An 18,705-nucleotide genomic window follows, 5' to 3' on the forward strand; every position below is an offset into this window, starting at 1 on the left:
AAGGGGTTACCTCTTGCTATAAAAACCTTAGGAAGCCTCTTGTGTTTCAAAACAAATATTGGAGAGTGGCAAAGTGTTCTAGATAGTGAAATGTGGGAAATAGAAGAGGCAGGGAGAGGGATTTTTCCATCTTTACTATTGAGCTATTATGATTTGCCTTCTGCATTGAAAAAATGTTTCTCATATTGTGCTATTTTTTTGAAAGATTATGAGATAGATAAAGATAAATTAATTATGTTATGGATGGTGCAAAGTTATCTTAAGGAAGCACGAAACAAAGATATGGAAGTAGTTGGGAAAGAGTACTTTGAAAACTTAGCAATGCCCTCTTTTTTTCAAGACTTTAAGAAAAATAAATATGATGGTAGGATAGAAAGCTATAAGATGCATAATATAGTACATGATTTTGCCCAAAATTTTTACCAAAAATGAATGTTTTAGTGTCAAGACTAATAATTACATCTTAGTTAAAATCTTTGAATGTTTTAGTGTCAAGACTAATAATTACATCTTAGTTAAAATCTTACATAAAAAATGCTCGACACTCAATGATGATGCTTAAAAAACTAGACTTATTTCCTAAAGATGTTGTTGATGAAAATAAATTGTGTAGTCTTGTGCTTAAATATCAAACTGATTGGAACCAACTGACTCTATCCAAATTATTTGATAACTTATGTCTACGAGCATTACAGTTTGGTGACTATGATAAAAGTAAGGATGGGTCGATTAAGGATATTAAAGAAATCCCTAGAAAAATAAAAAAAGATGATACATTTGAGGTATTTTGATTTATATTATAATAGGAATTTAAAAGAATTGTCAAAAGAATTGTGTGATTTATATAATCTACAAAGGTTAAAAATGGCCGCATGTAATAATCTAACAAAATTATCTCAAGAGATGGGAAAGTAAGGATATTAAAGAAATCCCTAGCAAAAAAAAAAAAAAAAAAAATGATACATTTGAGGTATTTTGATTTATATTATAATAGCAATTTAAAAGAATTGCCAAATGAATTGTGTGATTTATATAATCTACAGGTTAAAAATGGCCGCATGTAATAATTTAACAAAATTATCTCAAGAGATGGGAAAGTTAATTAACTTGAGGCATTTCGTAGTTGATTCTCATAGAATAGAATACATGCCAAGAGCAATTGGAGGATTAACTTGTCTTCGAATATAATAACAATTTCATCCCCTCTTTGTAGGGGTCACTTTAATATATTTACAAACAACCAGGGTGATTCTGAGATTATTACACAAGAGGAGTCCGATGATTTTACTTAACTGGGTCCGGATCCAGACTGAATTGATTTTTCAGCACTCTGGACGTAAATCGTAATCAAGTGATGCGTGCTTCCACGCGCTCTAAAGGAAGCAGTGATCAGGCCGTCCACTTTTCTTTTGTTTTACTTCACTTTTTTATTTTTTATTTTAATTATTTATATATATTTTATGGGGAGTATATATAACACAAATCGTTACTAGAATAAAAATAGGTTGATAAATATTTTTCACAATATTCTCTCACAATTGGTCAGTTTGTATTTGGTCGAGCGGGACCCATTATTGAGTTGACGGAACCTATTGCAAGTTGACTAATTATGAGTTAACACGTCACATTTATGAGAAAAAATTAGTGAGAAATGTTTGTGAATATCGTAGTACTACAATTAATATACAAACGCCAGAGTAGAATGGTATTAAAATATACATTATTATCAAAATCAAAGCGAAGGTGGGCTTAATGGAGGGATAATTTCTCAATTAGCAGTTGGTAAAGGCAAGTATCCCTTAGTTTATAATTAATTTGTTGAAAAATTTTGTGGTTTGGTTGGGGAAAGTGAGGCTTAAACCACTTTTGTTCCAAACTTTGGCATTTAATCACCTAATACTAATAATATACCATATCTTATTGGTATCTTTTCTATTATTTTTTATTGTTAAGCAAACTGTTCCATGCACTATGAGGGTGTTTGTCTAAGCTTATAAGCTGGTCAAACTAGTTTATAAGCTCTAAAATTAAGCTGACCTGTTTGTTTATAACTTTTTTGAGCTTATAAGTTGAGCTTATAAGAAAAAAAAAAAAAGTTGGGGGGGAAGTACTTTTTTTTTGGCTTATAAGCACTCTACTTATAAGCTAGTTTGACCAAGTATATTACCACATTATCCTTGTTTAATTTTAAAATTCCATAGTATACCCTTATTTAATGTAGTACCTTTTTTAGTCATTTTATAATAAAATGTACTTATAAGCCACATTTTACCAAACACTTCAACTACTTATCAATCACTTATAAGTACTTTAACCAAACACGTAATTGCTTAAAATTTCAAATACTTATAAGCTCAAATTAGCTTATAAGTACTTGTTGCTTATAAGCTAATTTTCATAAGCTCAGACAAACACCCCCTATATTTATTGAATTTATAGTTGCATTGTCTACAGACTCTACACACAGCACCAAATATCAATTTCTCATCTTTCTTCAATCATATACCATATTTTAGTATGGTTGAAGCACTTGTTTCTGTTGTCTTGGAGCAGTTGGCTTCAATTGCTCGTCGATAAATTGACAAACAGTTGATGCTGGTGGCAGGTGTTGATGACGACATCCGAAAGCTAACCAGCAATTTCTGGTCCATTCGAGTTGTTCTTGAAAATGGAGAGCGCAGACAATTCCAGGACAATGCTGTGAGGGATTGGCTAGATAAGCTTAGAAAGACATCTTATGACATAGATGACGTGTTGGAAGAGTGGAACACTTCCATAGGCAAATTACAACTTAATGATGTTGAAAATGCGTCCAAGCCTTTGAGAAAGGTATGTTCACTCATCCCTTGTTATCGCGTTCATTTTAGACAAATTGTCATGCATCGTGATATTACCCTCAATATAAAAGATTTGAATAAAATGCTAGAAGTTATTGCTATGGAAAAAAAATATGTTTGGTTTTAGTTTGAAAGAGGGCATGGTAGAAATAAGACGACCAATGACTACATCTCTTATTGATATGCCAATGGTCCATGGAAGAGATGATGATAAGTATGATTTCTTCAACAAGTTGTTGAATGAGAGTAGTCATGAACCAGACACCTCAATCATTTCTATTGTAGGGATGGGAGGAATAGGTAAGACTACTCTTGCTCGATTAGCTTTTAATGATAATAAAGTAAAAGCTCATTTTGATGAAAGGATATGGGTATATGTCTCGGAACCTTTCGATGAGACAAGGGTTGCAAAAGCGATCCTCGAATCTCTAGTGCAAGATCCTTTAAAAAGGACATTGGTTGAATTATAAACTATTTTGCAAAAGATAAGCCATTCTCTAGAGGGAATGAAGCGTTTTCTCGTCTTAGATGATGTATGGACCGAGGATCCCAAAGATTGGGAGCAATTGATGATTGCTTTGAAATATAGATCTCTAGGAAGTAGACTCTAGTTACCACACATAAGCAAAAAGTTGCCAAAATTATAAGAGTCACCAACATGATCATGTTAGGGACATTATCAAAAAATGAGTCTTAGTCGTTATTTAGTCAAATTGCATTTTCAGGGGAAGCCAGTGAAAAATTAGAAGATATTGGTAGAAAAATTATAGCCAAATGCAAGGGCTTACCTCTTGCTATAAAAACCTTAGGAAGCCTCTTGCGTTTCAAAACAAATATTGGAGGGTGGCAAAGTGCTCTAGATAGTGAAATGTGAGAAATAGAAGAGGTAGAAAGAGGGATTTTTCCGCCTTTACTATTAAGCTATTATGATTTGCCTTTTACATTGAAAAAAATGCTTCTCGTACTGTGCAATCTTTCCAAAAGATTATGAGATAGAAAAAGATGAATTAATTAAACTATGGATGGCTCAATGTTATGTTAGGGATGAGCGAAACAAGGAAATAGAGTTAATTAGGGAACAATATTTTGAAAACTTAGCAATGCGCACTTTTTTTAAAGATTTTAAGTACAATAAATATGATGGTAGCATAGAAAGCTATAATATGCATGATATAATGCATGATTTTGCTCAATTTCTTATCAAAAATGAATGTTTTAGTGTAGAGACTGGTAATGAAAAAAAATTGTGGAGTCTTGTGGTTAAGAGTCAAGATCCGAGAAGCTTGCTGACTAGATCCAAATTATCTGATAACTTGAGTCTACGAGCATTACAATTTAGGTACAATTTTAATCTAGAATTCTCTAGAAAAATAAAAAATATGATACATTTGAGGTATCTTGATTTAGATTGTAATAATCTTATAAAAGAATTGCCAAAGGAATTGTGTGATTTATATAATCTACAAATGTTAAAATGTCACGGTGTAAGAAAATTACCTCAAGAGATGGGAAAGTTAATCAACTTGAGGCATTTTATAATTGATAATGATGGAGTAATGCCAATGCTAAAAGGAATTGAAGGATTAACTTGTCTTCGAACTTTGAAAAATTTTGTATTGAGTAGTAGTAGCCATGGCCGTCAAGCATTTAGTATTGAAAGTTTGAAAAACTTGAGAAATCTTCAGTGTCTTGTTATTTCGGGGTTAGAAAATGTGGAAGATGTGGGTGAAGTTAAGCGAGCAAACCTTAGGAATAAGACAAACCTCTTCTCTTTACTTTTAGATTTTAGAACTGGAAGTACCCCAAGGGTAAGTGTTGAGAGAGATGAAATGGTTCTTACGGCCTTAGAACCGCCTCCAAATTTAGTGAAATTATGTTTAGAAAAATATGCAGGTAAAACCAGATGGCCAAATTGGATAGTATCATTAACTCAGTTGAGGGAGTTAAGACTTAATGGATGCTACAAGTGTAAGTATTTGCCNCAAACAGAGAATTGAGATTCGAATTAAGTATAAGGACCTTCATTTTATCCTACTTGAGAATTGAGATCACAATTTTTATTTTATTTATTTTGATGACCGGGAGTGTACAGGTTAATTTGCACGCATCTCAACTAATTCCCTGAAACCTTGAAACTATTGACAGGGTAAAAGCTCTAATAACTACCCCTATTAGCAACCGTAGAGACTTGAACTCAAAAGATCATGTTAGATCCTCCTCTTGCTCTCTTACCATCAAGGGGAGTCGAATTTGAGAAACCATATTAAATCCTCCTTTGCTCTTTTACCATCAAGTCATCCAATTAAAGTTAAAATCACTATTTCTATGGAAATGTTACATCATTTCTAATTTCTCCTCTCATGAATCTTGCCTGGAATTATTAGCAAAAATGTTGAGATGAAAAACAAGTTCGATAATGTTAATCTACAAGTTTTATCAAACTTCTGGTATAAAACTACGAAAGGACTGCACCTCCCTTCGGATTTCTGGTTTGAGCCCTGATACAAAGCAACTTAGAAGGAACGTACCTGGAAGGCCAGAAACTTGATTAGAGAGTTCCTCAAATTCTGTTTGATAAGCGACTACAGAACCTGTTTGAGTAAGTTTCGCCAACTGCCCTTGGTAGTCCACAAATTCCGAAGGCCCAAAACGAACATCTAAATCTTGTAGGAAAGAATGCCAAGAACGGATCTGCCCATTGGAATGCATCCAGCGATACCAGGAGAGAGCTAGCCCATCCATGTGGAAGGAAGAGATCGTCAATCGTTGCTCAGTAGAGATATTATGGTAATCAAAGAATTGCTCGGCTTTAAACCTCAATCCACGTGGATCCATGCCATCAAAACGAGGGACTTCTAAACGGAAAAACTTGGGAAAAAAACTCCCGGAAGTCGATCCACCTCGCCCAGTCAAATCTGAAGATGATTCACCGGAATGTTGGTTTTGGTGTTGGTTTTGCTGGTAGGTTTGATCGAACTTGTTGTTTAGAGCTGAAATCTGCAAAGTAACATCTTGAAAACCAACTGTTAAAACTTCCAATTTCTCTGTTAAAGAAGTGAGAGTCTTTGCCTGGGCAGATTGTAGAGCCATAATTTTAGCAAGCTGCTCATCGAAAAGACGCAAGCGAGTGCCTTCAGCCATAACTCTCAAGGAGAGCACCAATGATAGGGTTTGGGATAGGATCTGTTTATATGAGGAATAGAGACCTCCAAGAACAAGAGATAGAAAGACTAATTGACAAATTTCTTTATTGATTCTCACAATCTATATTTAGGCTATTATATAGCCTTATACTTAACTCTATTAACTCTCAAAAGGACTCTAATTATAAAAGGGATAATAAGATAATCATAATTCTATCCTTATAAGATAATAATATAATTATAAAAGATAATTATAAAAGACTTAACATAATCATAAAAGATAATAATAAAAGACTTAACACACTTATCCTAATTCTAATTAACACACTTATCCTAATCCTAACACAAACACTCCCTTAAATCACGGGCCTTTAGATGACAAAATTTTATCAATAATATTTTGCTTATAACTTAGTCATACAAACAGACAAAAATTGCACAAAATTTATGTAAAATAACTACTCTATCCTTGTATGACTAAGTTGTATGACTCAGTTGTAAGTATATCATTACTCAAATTTTATGACGAAGAGGCTTGATCTATGCTTCTACTTTTAGTGTACATATATTAAATGAAAATAACCTACAAGATATGTGATATTTTAAGTATGTTAAAATATTGCAAATATTAAAAATTTCATATGAAATGTTATATGGGAAGATGTTGACATCTACTTTTTGTCGAGAAATAACTTTAGAGAGTTATGAAATAACTATGTTGATATATGAAGCACAAAACGGTAACGTTTCTGCTCAATATCACTAATCAATACATTGTCGTTTCACTGCAAATAAGATCAAATCTCAGCCACTGAAATAAAGGAGATCCAGCGGCCAGGATTAGCTCATGAGTTCAAACTATATAAAGGGAGAGTCCTTACACAGAACAGTGATTTTTTGCTTCTTCTCTTTTGCGCGACAGATCTGTTTTGCCCTTTTTGTTGAGAGTTTGTTTTCAATCTTGTGTGAGTTACAAATCTGTGTAATCCTGGGTGAGGGCAGGTTGTTCCTTCAGGTTTAGAGAGACTGGGTCAGGTCATCTCTAGGGATTTCTTCAGGTTTGTGTGAGTGGGTTTCTTGATTGATATTTGGGTAAAATCAGTAAGAGTTATCTGTAATATGTAATAACGTTTTATTCCTAGTACAGTGAGCCCCAAAATTCCTGGAGCTCAACATGGATGTAATCTTTCCTTTGTGTAAAGGTGAACCATGGTATATTTGGTGTTCTTGAGTTGGTTGTGGTTTGAATTTGCTATTGCGTGTGTTATTTGTGTTATTTGTGCATGTGATTAGGCATAGAATTGATAGTAAATTTTCAGAATAGTGGTATTAGAGCGAGGTTAGTGTTGTCAATCCTAGGGTTTCTTGATTTTTCAAAATCTAGGGTTTGGTCATAAATTAGGGATTTCTTGATTAAAGGCTTGGGAGAGTCTAGGATTAGAAATTCTGTAAATTCGGAATATCAATTTGAGAAGGAGAGGCAAATCTTGGTTTCTTTCTTGGGTTCTGTTTAGTAATCACCAAACACAAAAACAAACACATTCAGTCATGAGTATAACTAGGGTTGAGATCACCCATTACGAATAAAAAAATCGATTTTGGAAGTTAGAGGAAGAAGATGAAACTTTGTTGTCCCACAACAAAGTGTCTATCGCACTGGAGAAGGATTCCACCAAGTGGCCAGAGGAGAAGCTGAAGAAGAAAATGGATACTTGAAAGGTGCCCTATTTTCGTATAAAATGGATAGTAATAGGACTGTTAAGGAGAACCTGGATGAGTTCTTGAAAATGACCCTGGTTCTCAAGGGTACTGATCAAGAACTCAATGATTCCAGCCTTGCCATGATTCTTTTAAATTCCTTGAATGATGAATATCAGGTAGTAAAGAATGCTTTGCAGTACACTGGCATTGTACCTAGTGTAGATTTAATTGTTGCTAGGTTAAAAGCTAGGGAGTTAGAACTTAGGGTTCAGAAAAGGAGTGGTAATAGCCTATTTGTTAAGGGTAAGGGCAAAATTAGTCAGGTGGGTAGTAATCCTCATCACGGCAGTGACTCTAGGAACAAAAAGAAGGGTAAAAACACTAATAAATCCAAAGGGGAAACTCGAAAATGTTTCTGTTGCAATAAGACTGGTCATCTAAAGAAAAACTGTTTTAAATGGATTAGGAAACATAAACAGTCCAACATTGAGAGCAATTTAGCCGCCATCAAACATAGCACTGAAGAATTAGAGGTCCGAACAGTGTCTAAGGCTGATACCATAAGGGAATGGGTGTTAGATTCTGGTTGCTCATTCCACATGAGTCCAAACAAAAATTGGTTCCAAGATTTTGAACCAAATGACTGTGAGACTGTGTTTATGGGAAACAACAATGCATGCAAGGTTTAGGGAGTTGGTAGCATATCTTTGAGGATGAATAATGGAAAACTAGTCAAACTTACTAAGGTTAGATATATTCCAGATCTTAAGAGAAACTTGATTTCATTAGGGACCTTGGATGAATCTGGGTGTTGTTATAAAGCAGAAAATGGTCGCTTAAATGTCTATAAGGGTAACAACATGGTACTTAGTGGGGTAAAGAGGAATGGGCTGTACATCTTGAGTGGAGGACACTGTTCTAATTGTTTGCTTACTACAAATCTAACAGACACTGAAAAATGGCATTTAAGGTTAGGGCATATGAGCCAAAAAGGCCTAGATAATCTAAGTAAACAGCGGTTGTTTGGTAGGGATGTCATTAGTGATCTGAAGTTTTGTGAAACTTGTATAATGGGGAAGCAACATAGGCTAAGTTTTCATAAGGCACACACTAGACCACTAACTGTTTAGAATACTTAGATGCTGATCTTTTGGGGCCAGAAAAGATAAAATCTCATGGGGGCAGCAACTATTTCCTGTCGATAGTGGATGACTATAGTAGGAAAGTTTGGGTTTTCTTGCTTAGATCTAAAAATGAGGCTGTAGATAGGTTCAAGAATTGGCAAACACTTGTGGAAAATCAAGTGGACAGAAAGGTTAAAGCCCTTAGGATAGATAATGGGCTAGAGTTCTGCAATTCAGAGTTTGATAGATATGATCAGGGTATTTTGAGACACAGAACAGTCAGAGGAACTCCTCAACAAAATGGAGTGGCTGAGAGAATGAATAGGACATTGTTAGAAGAGGTGAGATGCTTACTGTTCACATCAGGATTATCTAAGACCTTTTGGGGAGAAGCCCTCAACACTACAGCATATTTAGTCAACAGAAGCCCCTCTAGTGTAATAGATTTCACCTGTCCCGATGAGAGATGGTCCAAAAGAAAGCCAAACCTAAACCACCTTAGGGTCTTTGGGTCTGCAGCCTTTGCACACACAAATGAAAGGAAGCTTGAACCTAGGTCACTAAAGTGTGTTTTCCTTGGTTATCAAGAAGGGACTAAGGAGTTCAGATTATGGGAAAGAACATCACCAGGGGTTAAAGTAATAATCAGTAAGGATGTTATTTTTAATGAAAATATTTTTCCTTGCAAAACTACTAACCCTGATGCAGGTACCTCTAGCATTGATCATATGAGTCAAGAACCAAATGCAGGGACACAAATTAAGGTGGAGCCCTCAAGTATTCAACCTTATGAAGAAAATCCAGATGAAGAAACTGAAATGGCAGCCCTGGATCATGACCATGAGCTTGAACCAGCTGAGAACTTAGAACCAATCCAAGAAGAATCCCTGGCACAGTATCAGCTAACTAGAGACAGGACCCGTAGAGAGATCAGACCTCCAACAAGATATTCCTATGCTGATTCGATCTTCACTACATTGGTGGCTGGAGCTGAAGTACTAAGATCAGAACCTGATAGCTATGAGGAAGCAATCAAATCAAAGGACAAAGACAAATGGCAGGCTGCAATGGAGGAAGAAATGCAGTGCCTGAAAGTCAACAGAACCTGGCCCTTAGTCCCAACCCTAAAGGATCAGAAACCAGTTGATTGTTGATGGCTATTCAAGGTAAAAGAAGGTATAAACTCTTCTGACTCTCCTAAGTATAAGGCTAGACTTGTAGCTAAAGGTTACACACAAAGGGAAGGCATTGATTTTAATGAAATTTTCTCACCAGTAGTTAAGTATAAAACAATTAGGATTTTGTTGGCTGTAGTTGCACATTATGACCTAGAACTAGAGCAACTAGACGTTAAGACTATTTTTCTACATGGAAACCTAGAAGAGAAAATATATATGAGACAACCTACTGGATTTGTTGATAAAGGACTTCCAAATTATGTGTGTTTGCTTCATAAGTCATTGTATGGACTGAAACAGTCCCCTAGGCAGTGGCATAAGAGGTTTGATGCATTTATTTTAAGCATTGGGTTTAATAGGAGCAAATATGATAGTTGCTTTTATTTTGCTTTGGATAATGATATGCCTTTGTATTTACTCTTATATGTGGATGTCATGCTCTTGATTAGCAAATCTAAATCTAGAATAAATGGACTAAAGGGTAAACTTAAGGCTGAGTTTGACATGAAAGACTTAGGATGTGCTAAAAGGATATTAGGAATGGTAATACATAGGAACAGAAACTGTCATGAATTAAGATTAACTCAAAGCTCCTACTTGCAAAAACTAGTTTCTAAGTTTAATATGGCTGAATCAAAGGTTATATCTATGCCTTTAGCAAGTCATTTCATACTTAGTAAACACTAATGTCCCAAAACAGATTCTGAGTTAATAAAGATGGAACAAGTCCCTTATGCAAATGTAATAGGGTCAATTATGTATGCCATGATTAGCACCAGACCTAACATTTCCTTTGCTATGTCATTGCTGAGTTGTTTTATGTCGAATCCTGAGGCAGAACACTGGTTAGTGATGCGTGCAAACGCAACACCTAATTTTACCTCACTAAATTCTAATGCAATGTCGTGTAGTAGCAAAGAGCAAGTAAGGCTCTTTCCCGCAGAGGATTTGTGAACTCAATTAATTATCTACTTCAAACAAGGGTTTGTCACGAATTATAAAAACTCAACAAAAACTATCAAGCTAAAATTAAACAAAGTAAAACAATGAAACAATCACGAAAGAGATAAATAAGAGAAACTAGATTGAAGGTTTATTCGCCACCACTAGACATGAATTACAAATAATAAAAGCACTCTTTAACTTTCTACCCTCTTGATCACATCAGTTCAGAAAATACCAAACGTTGATAAGTTCTATCTCTCCATACTGAGTCATTGGATTAGACAAAGTCATAACCCAATTCCCTATTTATTAGATAACCTAAGATACGATCTCTAGATTCAAAGTAATAAAAGCATTAAGTTGTGAGAGACCTACTGAATCAAGGCTAAACTCATATGGTTGGTTTAGTTATCTAGAGTGATTACCCCCCATGTATGCAGGCATACACGTTACCACTAGTTATTTAGGTTAATAAAGTGATTCCGTACTAAACAACCTAAATTGGCATTAATAAATTAATCCTAACTATTTAATTGTGCACTTAAACAATTAAGACAATCTATCTAAACCCTATTCACAAAGAAATAATTACATAACCAAGAGGGATCAAAAGATAAATAGATACATATTTTATTAATCACAAGACATGTCTAGCGTTTTGAAATCACCCTCAATCACAAAAGAATTAGTTCTTCATAAATAAATATGAGAACATCATTGTATAATTCATAATAAATAATAATAACAAAGAAGAAGAAAAACTTAGTGAAACTTGGTTGGATTAATGAAGTTGATGATGATCTCCTCCAATTCTTCTTCACCAAGCCTTCTTTAATCTCCTTTTTTCTTCAGTTCTTGAATATCTTTGTTCTCTCTTTTTTTATCTCTAAAAGAATTCCCCTTAAAATAATGCTAAAAGACTTCTATTTATATCCCACAAGGTTTAGGATTTTGTTTTCCTTAATTCTAGTTAGTTTAGGACTCTTAAAACCCTATTTTCCTAGTCAAAAACGGAGGAAAAGTTCCCAGCTATCGTGACTATGCTGCGGCATAGTAGCTACTAGAAAAAGTGTGCCGCAACACAATAGCTACAGGTCTTCTTCCCGCATCATTCCACTATTCTTCAGAAATGGTGATTTTTGAACTCGATAACGATGGAATTTGGAATTATGGTAAACATATGAAATGTAGCCCTTTGAATAAGCTTTCCAACAGTCCAAAAGAATAGTCTTAATCAGAGTTCTACAGCTCTAGATATTCTCAAAATACTGAGGCATGCTCAAGCTGGAACGTAATCTAGAATCTTCTCTTTACTTCAACTTCCATAACTTCTTCAATTCAACTCTGATTCTCAATCCGTTTGTTTCTAGTCGCCACAAATTCTCTCACCAACATTATCTCTCATCCGAATATTATTTTTGAGCCTTATTTCCTGAAAACACAACAAAAATACCCGTGATCCCGAAAAGTACATTTATGAAACAAGTAAGTTAATTCATGCGAATTAATCCTAATTTCCCACAAATGATACCTATAAACCACTAAGTATAAGTACATTTTCAAGCACTTATCAGTCAGCTCTTAAATGGGTTATGAGGTATATTAATGGCACTTCTCATATTGGTTTGGAATATTGTAAAAGATATAATTCACTTTATCTTGTGGGCTTTGTAGATTCTGATTTTGCAGGCGATAAAGACACAAGAAAATCAACCACTACTTATGTCTTCACGTTGGGAGGAAACTGTGTGAGTTGGAATCCCAGCCCCAACCTATTGTGGCATTCTCCTCAACTGATGCAAAGTATGTGGTTGTTGTTGATGTATTCAAGGAAGCACTGTGGCTCCAAGGAATACTAACTAAAGTGAATTTGATTGATGGAGTAGCCAAAATTTATTTAGACAGCTAAAGCGCCATTCACCTGAGCAAAAATCTTGTCTATCATGACAGGACCAAACATGTGGATGTGAGATTTCACTTCATCGGAGATCTAGTTGCCCAAGGATTGATCATCTTGAAGAAAGTCCCAACTGAAGATAATCCTACTGATATGGGTACCAAGATCATCACTGCTGCCAAGTTCAAGCACTGCTTGAACCTACTGTCTGTCAAGTAACAGGCAGCAACCGAGCTATGAAGGGAGTTTAGGATGGTGAGCTGCACTCAGGAATTCTGGGTTGTAAAAGTTTTGAGCTTCAAGGTGGAGAATTGTTGATATATGAGCACAAAACGGTAACGTTTCTACACAATATCACTAATCAATACATTGTCGTTTCACTGCAAATAAGATCAAATCTCAGCCACTGAAATAAAGCAGATCTAGTGGCTAGGATTAGCTCATGAGGTCAAACTATATAAAGGGAGAGTTTTTACACAAAACAGTGATATTTTACTTCTTCTCTTTTGCGCGACAGATCTGTTTTGCCTTTTGTGTTGAGCGTTTGTTTTCAATCTTATGTGAGTTACAAATTTGTGTAATCCTGGGTGAGGGCAGGTTGTTCCTTCAGGTTTAGAGAGACTGGGTCAGGTCATCTCTAGGGATTTCTTCAGGTTTGTGTAAGTGGGTTTCTTGATTGACATTTGGGTAAAATCAGTGAGAGTTATCTGTAATTTGTAATAACGTTTTATTCCTAGTGCAGTGAGCCCCAAAATTCCTGGAGCTCAACGTGGATATAATCTTTCCTTTGTGGAAAGGTGAACCATGGTATATTTGGTGTTCTTGAGTTGGTTGTGGTTTGAATTTGCTATTGCGTGTGTTATCTGTGCTATTTGTGCATGTGATTAGGCATAGAATTGATAGTGAATTTTCATAACAAACTACTTATTTGACCCTGTTTCAAGTGTCAAATTGAAAATAATTCATTTTTAATTGTCTTTGTCAGTAAGACTTTTGATGTATGTTTTAGATCAATAATGTTAAACATACAAAGTAATCTTACAAAGATTTTTATACAAAGTGATGTGGCTAATCGAGCTCAGCTCGATTGCTACAAGATCGAGCTCGAGTTTAGCTCAAACCTGTCGAGCCCAAAAAATGGTGTCCAAGTTTGAGCCGGCTCGTGAGCTCGAGTTACACAACCGACTTAAAAAAATGGTGATTAGTAAGCTCATTACTTATTGATTGTGCTTCCCCCTGGGGATTTTGTGGTCGATTTGGATGATAAGTATTGGTTTGGCACCTTGTCCAAAGCCAAAACTATTGAAATTGCATTGGTATTCCAAACTTGTGATGTGTGGACATCGTCAGTCGACCGACATTGGCGTCAACGTCAGCGGCATCTCCGACGACAAGAATAGGGACAAAAGTTGCGAGTTGTCAAGGTGGCAAGATTTGCAATTTTGGGGGTTTAGGGTTAGTGTAATAGTGTTTATCAATTTGGGGAAATTTATTTGGGGGTTTAGGGTCGTGTTTTACAACTAATTACTTAGGGGGTTAAATGTCCTTTTTTTTTTTTTTTAACTTAAATATACCCCCTCAGTCCCCCAAAGTTTATAAAGCTGACAAAAATAACCCTACCTATGCCAGCCACCCCAGGCTTACGAGCCTAACAAGATTAGCCTCCCCCTTATCGAACTGGGCTCGTTGTACAGCCCGAGCTCGAGCCGAGCCTCCCCCTAGTCGAACTCGGCTCGTTGTACACCCCGAGCTCGAGTCGAGCCTTAAAAGAGCTTCAAACGAGTTGAGCCAAGCTAGCTAGCGAGCTAAATGACTCTCTAACAGCTCTAGGGTTATAATAATCATTTACATAATACATCATATGTAAAATATCAATTTAACCTTATAAAATATCATACAAGTTCACTTGAGCAAGGCTAATATTATTATACCTCACTCAAGCATTGCAAAAGTATACCCAGTTAATTTGTTCATTAATTTTCCGAAAAAGGTCTTTTTTTCAACCTAATTTTAGTTAACACTTTTTTTTTTTTCTTTTTTTTTTTTGGCTTTTTGTATATAGTAAAATATTTTCATCATTTCATATATTTATCACTAGATTCTTTTTTCCGAAAAAGAACCACTCAATTTGTTCATTAATTTTCCGAAAAAAGTCTTTTTTTTCAACCTAATTTTAGTCAACACTTTTTTTATTTTTATTTTTATTTGCTTTTTGTATATAGTAAAATATTTTCAACATTTCATATATTTAACACTATATTCATTTAAAAAATCAACCAAAAAACTGTAATAGTCTATATGTCAATCTTAAATCAATTTTTTTTTATTTTTTATGGAAGCAATGGTATTAATGTGATTAAGTGTGAAAAACAAAGGTAATTTTTTATTTAAGATTAATGTGATTAAGTGTCGCAATAGCGCGCACACACACACACATATAAGGTTAGGCTATTGTAACACATTTTTTATACAAATTTGTGATATAAATTCTTATACATTAATTCAATGTAATTTAACTGTTTTGGATAAGAAGTTAGAGTTAGTTATTTTTTAATGTCAACTAAAAATTTTTAAGCCGTTAGAGTTAAAAAAAAAAAAAAGTAAAACTATGAACATAGTCCCAAAGTCATTAATTACAATTTGAAATCCAACATGAATATCTTTTTATTATTATTATTATTATTACTGTATTAACTTTAAAAGTAGAGATATAATTATCTAAATAAGGAATTAAATTTGGTGAATTTAATTGTTGGAATGAGTAAGCAAAACTTGTGAAACCTTTTAGTGTATTTTATAGTAATTGTTGGGCTTCTCCAGGATGAGCTCATCATCGAAAGAGATTTTGTAGAAGAGCAGATGAAAGTAGAGCTTTTACTAATAAATTGTTGGTTATTTGGTTGTCAATCATAAAAGCTCTGTTTTGCCACTTAATTGATTGGTTGTATTATTATAAAAAGTATATATTTCATGATAAATTACCAAAAAGGTATATGATATATTTAATAATTTATATCATTCACCGAAATATTAAAAGTATTGGTTAACCTTTACATACCTATGAAATTGATTTGTTGAATTTCGATCTTGTAAGAGAGTTGTGATTTTTTTTGTTGAGATGGTGGCTATAGATTAAAAAAATAAAGAATACAGTTTTATTTCAAAGGAAGCAATTTTAGAAAAGCCCAAAAAAATAGAGATGGGTGCGGGTCGAGGCCGGAGAATGGATCCCCCGTACTCGTACCCGACCCCTTGGGGAAGCACCCATACCCAAGTTAGGGGTGTCGGGGAATCCCCATCCCCAACCTGTCCCTCTTCGACTAATAATACTCGCGGGAAATCTTCCCAGCGTAGGGGGGTTAATCCCCATGGGGTATTTATTCAATATACATGGTGATTTTAATAAATGTGTTCATAAACATGTAATCAAACACTTTATATATTAAAAAAATTAGATTGTTTTATTACATGAACCAAATTAATTAATACCTATAGACTATAGTTTACTTACAAGAATATTTTAGAGATAGAATTGAGTTTTTATTTACATATAAAATTTATACTATAAATTATAGACTCTATTTAAATAAAAACTAATTATGTATGAAAAACACGTCAATTTGGGAGATTAATTGTTTAATTATAACAAACCAATTATATATATTAAATTTTTTAATTGTATTCTTTAACCTAGTTTTTTATTAATATTTTCTTTTAATCAATTTAAAGGGTTACTAATAATATAATATTTTCAGTTAATTATAAATGTGTTTAATACTAATCAATCTATTCCAAAAAACAAATAAATAAATAATTTAATAAATTTTGACATTAGACAATTTGAATAATTAGACTTGTAATTTCATACATTTAAGATTAAGAGTTCCAATTTCGATGTAACACCAAACTTGATCTTATAATAGACAAGTTCATCTATTAGATTATGTTAATAGTTTATATTTCATTTATAAACTATTAAATTAAAATGTATAATGACATAATATATTTTATTTATGTTTGAGAATAAATTAATATGATTTGTTATAGACTATAATTCATTACATTAATAATAATAAAAATAATAAAACTTCACATAACGGAAATTTTATTCCATTTTTGAAGACTTTAGTAGTGATTAGTTTTAATATTCAAGAAATATAGCAAAAATTAATAATTTAACGAGTTTATTTTTTTTAAATTGCATAATTATGGTGATTATATTTAGCACTAAAACATAATTACTTAATCTGTTAATTAGAGATGGAGAGACTAAGAGAGCGATATATTACTGACACCATTTTGAATTATTAATCTTTACTCAAAAGCATTAAGTATCCTTATCAAACATAATAAATTATTAATCTTTAATCAAATATCAAAATATATTTCAATAATAAATTTAAGATAACAATTACAAAATTTGATTACATTACATAATTCATATGATGATTATTTTACACAAAATCTATTATCTTATACAAAAATTTATATAACATATAATTAATTAATTATATATTTTTTGAGGCAGGGCGGGTAGTTTTCTTTGGGGATACACCCACCCTCGCACTCGAGGAACACTCTTCTCTCCATACAGGTTAGTGTATGCCCTAGGAATCAATCGTGTCGTCAGTTCCAAGGCATTATGTTTTGTATATATATATATGTTAATTTATATATTTTGTATATATACATTTTATCTTATCAATAGAAGAAAGTGTTTTTATTTCACATATGGTTTATTGCTTCATTTATATATATATATTACATGTGAAATTTCCGGATGATACAAATCTTTAGAAGATCAAAATCATCAAAGTATTCCCTACATAGGTAATATTAATTGGGCAATAATATTACATAGTAAGCATGCTGAATGCCTCCATAGAATATCATGTGATGGTATTAGTGTGGGTGATTATAAAAGTTATATCACTAGGGCATTAGCATAGATACGCGGTTAGTGAACTGTTTATTGAATATGACCATTTATGATGAATCACATGAACATTTAAAATATAGTCAATGATTTATCATAAGATCGTACTAGTGTATTATTAATTTTTAGACCTGAGATATCACGGTTGGATTCTGCATAAACACATATGGTTAATATGGTGTATTAACACGAGGCTAATCATGTCATGTGTTAATAAGCCAATTTGGCCATGTGTTTATGTGTGAGGACAAATGATAGTCAAGATGGGATCCGTTGACTTGGTATAGATTGATATCAAATTCCTAGACAAATGTCAAGATACATTGGAAAAGGGAAATCTCCGGTCGGGATATATAAAATGTTACATGAAAGGTTGTTTCATGGTGACACGTTCCATATGTATTGAATTAAAATTAAGATAAGGATTTTGGCATACCATGAATTCATTCTTAATTGGGATCCTTATCAACGTGTATGATTGTAAAAGGTTTGTTGGAGTATATCTTTATTGTGACTTAGCGGTTATGGAGCATTGCTAGATGCCTACCATAATCAGTGAGAGTTTTGTTCATAAAGAGTTATGACAAAATATATCGAAATAGACTGTGATATTGGACCCACGGCTAGGCCACAGTGAACCTAAGAGGTCACACATAAAAACTAAGGAAAATGAAGAAATAGCCAAAGAGAGTTGATTATCCAAGGTTGGCTAGCACCTACCAAGGGTAATAAAGTTATTTATATTAATCATTTTCTTTATATTAAATTGGATTTTATAAGGGGTTGTAATTGTAAACAATTAAGGGTTAAATTGTTATGTAAACAATTTAAGAGTTAAATTATTAATTGTGATTAAATGTTAATCCAATGTTATAATTTAAAGAAGTTTAACAACTTCATAAAAATTATGGAATTGTTTAAGGAAGTCCAAAACAATTATTGAA

This window comes from Pistacia vera, unplaced genomic scaffold, assembly GCF_008641045.1.
Source record: "Pistacia vera cultivar Batoury unplaced genomic scaffold, PisVer_v2 Contig284, whole genome shotgun sequence".
NCBI classification, from domain to species: Eukaryota; Viridiplantae; Streptophyta; class Magnoliopsida; order Sapindales; family Anacardiaceae; genus Pistacia; species Pistacia vera.